The sequence below is a fragment of the Otolemur garnettii genome, unplaced genomic scaffold (genome assembly GCF_000181295.1).
Source record: "Otolemur garnettii isolate 467f Iridium unplaced genomic scaffold, OtoGar3 scaffold00156, whole genome shotgun sequence".
Lineage (NCBI taxonomy): Eukaryota > Metazoa > Chordata > Mammalia > Primates > Galagidae > Otolemur > Otolemur garnettii.
The window spans coordinates 413009-417824 of record NW_003852551.1 but is presented as its reverse complement, the minus strand read 5'-3'; positions in this window follow the sequence as shown (position 1 = coordinate 417824).

Below are 4816 nucleotides of genomic sequence, written 5' to 3'. Positions count from 1 at the left end.
CGTCATTGTTGTTTGGTGGGCCCGGGCTGGATTCAAACCCGCCACCTTAGGTGTATGTGGCTGGTGCCTTAGCCACTTGAGCCACAGGCGCCGAGCCGGGGCTGCCATCTCTTACAAGTACAATGTTCTGAAACACCTCCTAAAGGATCTGCCTGTGGATGTTTTAACGATTTACAGTTAACTTTTTTTCAGTTGGTTGTTGACCACAACATCCTTACCAAGCACATGACTGTATTTTTTCGGTTCTTTCCCATGCCCTTTCTTTACATTATACAAGGTGTTACATGTTAGCCTGGATAACCAGCCCACAAAGAACAGAAGGCTTGGCAACTCTGTAAAGTTTTTAGGCCAGAGGTTCTCAACTTTGTTCTGCCCCTATCCACACACCTTGGTAACCAATGGCTCCCTGATCCACCATTTTAGAGAGATATGTGGTATTTACCAGTCAGGCTATGAAGTCAGACAATCTGGCTCCATGTTGGTTCCAAGAGTTGGCATTTTTCTTTCTTTTTCTTTCTGTCTTTCTTTCTTTCTTTCTTCTTTTTTTTTTTTTGAGACTGAGTCTCCCTCTGTCACCCTGGAATTCTTAAAAAGGGGAGCCATTACTGCATGCATTTTGTACTCATGGAAATGATCCAAAGAGGAGGGAACTTGATCATGTAGGAGGAGGGGAGGGGAGGAGTCGGCCTCAGACAGAAGCGGGGACAGCCAGCCATCCGCTGCAGAAAAGAGAAAAGCAGAGGAAACAGGGTTCGCACCTCCCCCGGAGTGGGTGACAGGAAGATGGACAAGTCTCTTCTCCTATTTCTATTTTCTTGATAAAATTAGCTGACACTGAGGAGGGGCAGAGGGGATTGGAGGTTTGAGGGCAGAAAGAAACTAAAAAGAAACCCAAACTTGGCCCCAGCCAAAAACTGCAAAAAGAAAAACAACCCTGGGAAAATAGAGGAGTGTTTGACTATGAAAACACCGGAATTGCCACCAGGCAGCGCCCAGTGCTCACTTGATGTTTGTGGTCATAAATGTAAAGTACTGATAGAAGATTCCAGTTCACACGGTGTATGTTTTTTCCCAGTTCATGCACAGTTGCACGGGTAGAGACTGGACGAGGATGGTAGCGATGGAGATTTTGCCAGGATAGTACAACCCAGGGAGTGGAAGCTGGGGAGTTGAGGCCAGAACCAAGGGAACACTGGAGTCTAACTTGGGTAAGGAGGGAAATGAGCACTTGAGTTTGACTTTCTGCTGCTTACGGGGCATGGGAAATTATGACTCTAGGTTTTGGTATTTACTTGTGTGTTTTGTTTCAAACAGGCCCTGACTATAGACCTAGTGACATTCATAAAACTAGTGGACGCCTTTAGGCAACCTGACAACAGTCTTTTGTTGTTACCCTCTTAGATTGGATAGTAACTCATGAGCCCTTTGGCTGATATAAAACTAATCTGATTAAAATTCAGATGAGTAATTATTAACTATGTAAAACTTACCTAAAATACAACTTTACAAACACTTCTTAGTATTCTGACTTAAGAATGAGCTCAGTCCCCGTGCACAGTGGTTACAGGGCCAGCCACATACATCAAGGGTGGTGGGTTTGAACCCAGCCCGGGGCCAGCTAAACAATCGCAACAACAAAAAAAATAGCCAGGTGTTGTGGTGGACGCCTGTAGTCCCAGCTAATTGGGAGGCTGAGGTAAGAGAATCACTTAAGCCCAAGAGTTTGAGGTTGCTGTGAGCTGTGACAGCACGGCACTCTACTGAGGGCGACATAGTGAGACTCTGTCTCAAAAAAAAAAGAAAAAGAAAAAGAAGAAAACACAGGAACTGTCTTATTTATCTTTTATCCCCTAAACCTGATACATTATCAGAAAGTTTTGTCTTGAGGTCTTTTTTTTTTTGAGACAGAGTCTCAAGCTGTTGCCCTGGGTAGAGTGCTGTGGCTTCATAGTTCACAGCAACCTGAAACTCTTGGGCTCAAATGATCCTCTTGCCTCAGGTTTTCTATTTTTAACAGAGACAGGAAGTCTCGACTTTGCTCAGGTTGGTCTTGAACTCCTGAGCTCAAGCCATCCACGCACCTTGGCCTCCCTGAGTGCTAGGATTACAGGCATGAGCCACTGCTCCCCGCCTAGGAAAACATTCTAGAATAGATTACCTAAGGAATATGATGAACAAATGTGTGCACAAGCCATGAATTCTCCCACAAAGTATGTGTAGTGTGAGCCAGTGGTAGAAAGAGAGCCTGTATATAAATGTTTATATATATATGTATATATATGTATATTTATACGTATATGCCCCAAAGTTTCCAACTCACAAGAAATGTTGGAAGGAGAACACAGAGTCCTCCTTAGTCAGAACTTGGCTTGTTGCCTACTCACTAGAGTAAGAAGACTTGCAGGAGACACCAGGCATGTCTTATTAAACAAATTAAATAAATGTGCTTCTAATTGATCGCCCATGGAGACGATTCACAGTGCTAGGCACTGTCCATGGCCATTGTCTGAATTAAACAATCATACCAATGAAACTAACCTTGTTTTGACTCTAAGTTTTGATTCTGCTCATGGGATCAGGCTTATAATTCCACTGACTTAACTAAGAATTGGTCCCTATGAGTATCCTTCCAGCAAAAGGTATGGCTTACTGAGTATAGTGTTGTTAGGTTAGGCAATTAGACGTGAGCAGGGTGGATGGGTCAGGCCGACCTGGTCTTATTGTGGGAATGGGGCTAATTGCTAATCAAGACGTTGCTGGTACAAAACCTCACAGATGGGTTACCTTGGGAAGCTTATTGTTTTGAGGGACAGATGTGGACAGATAGATACAAATTGTTATGGGAACATGCTATGGGAATGGAGTTGATCGAGATTGTGGGATATTTCCAAGAAACTTGACACTCCTCAAAAGTTGTATATAAAATCTAGACGCTGCACTTTCTTCAGGGCCGGGTTTTCTGTCTAAACTATTAGAATAAACTTTTCCTGGCTTGGTGCCTGTAGCTCAGTGAGTAGGGCACCAGCCACATACACTAAGGCTGGCAGGTTTGAGCCTGGCCAGGGCCTGCTAAACAACAATGATAACTGCAACCCCAAAGTAGCCAGGCATTGTGGCGGGCGCCTGTAGTCCCAGCTACTTGGGAAGCTGAGGCAAGAGAATTGCTTAAGTCCAAGAGTTCGAGATTGCTGTGAGCTGTGATGCCACACTACTCTACCAAGGGTGACATAGTGCGACTCTATCTGAAAAAAAAAAACAAAACGAAAAAACTTTTCCTTTCTTGCTAAAACTTTACTTGCTCTTGTTCTCTTTAATTATTTCAGGGATTACGCCAATAAGACATAATTTCTTCAAGAACAGGTGCAGTACCAGCATTTTCAGAAATTAACATTGCTTCGTACATCTTCAGATAGGTCCCACACACACAAAATGGGGGTCTTTAAAGAATTACCAGTTCTGATATTGTACTTAGAATTAAATACCTATACGGCTCTGAAACATTGAGCAACACTTTTGTGAAGGAAAGTTACACTTCTAAATAGTAGGGCATCTTCCCGTGACCATCCTCCTCCAAACCCTAAAGGATTTGTAGTTTCATAAATTGCCCAGCTCACGCTCTAGCTGGCAGAAAGGAACTCACTTTCTATTCACTTTTTCCAGCATCTTTTTCAAGTTTCTGGGATCATCCTAAAGCATAAAAACTGTGTCCAAGGGACACAGTGTTCGAGGCAGAAAGCAATTCCAGTGAACAAATATTTCTTTGCTCCTATTATTTCTCAAGGTATTATAAGTAATGCTTCATGGGCATATTGCCTGTGCAGTGAAGGGACCCTATCCTCAGAAGGACCAACCCTGGGGCAGTGCCTGTGGCTCAAAGGAGTAGGGCACTGGTCCATATGCCGGAGGTGGCAAGTTCAAACCTAGCCCCAACCAAAAAACTGCAAAATAAATAAATAAATAGTCTCAGCACCTGTGGCTCAAGTGGCTAAGGCGCCAGCCACATACACCTAAGGTGGCAGGTTCAAATCCAGCCCGGGCCGCCAAACAACAATGGTGGCTGCAACCAAAAAAAAATAGCCAGGTGTTGTGGTGGGCACCTGTGGTCCCAGCTACTTGGGAGGCAGAGGCAGGAGACTTGCTTGAGCTTGGAAGTTGGAGGTTGCTGTGAGCTGTGATGCCATAGCACTCTATCCAGGGGGACAGCTTGAGGCTCTGCCTCAAAAAATAAATAAGGAAAGAAAAAAAGAAAGGACCAACCCTGTACTTGGCTTACTACTGTACTGTTGTCCTCTTGAAATTCATGATAAATTTTGAACGAGGGGCCTTGCATTCTCATTTTGCACTGGGCTCCACAAATTATGCAGCCAGTCCTATGGATATGTACAGAACACTAAACGTACATCAGGCTTTTTTCTAAAACTTCGCCCTATTAAATGGAGTGGCTAGAGTACCACTGGACAGTGTAAATTTCCTCTATTATTTTAAAGGTAATTTTCAGGAGTCTGTTTTTTTGCTGCTGAAAAGCACTTCACTGATAGGAGCAGGGAAGACACTTGCTTAGCAAGGCCTTTTGTTTTAAAAATTAAAAAACAAACACTCTATCACATTACTGTTCACACCACAAATCTGCAATGATTTTTGTTGCTTGCTCATTTTCTATGCTGCCTCCCTCTAGAAACATAAGCTCCCTGTTTTTCATTAGTGAGTTTCAAGTACCTAGCACAACGTCTGATAAATAATGGGTAAGCGATCAATATTTTTTTTTTTTTTTGAGGCAGAGCCTCAAGCTGTCCCCCTGGGTAGAGTGCCGTGGCAT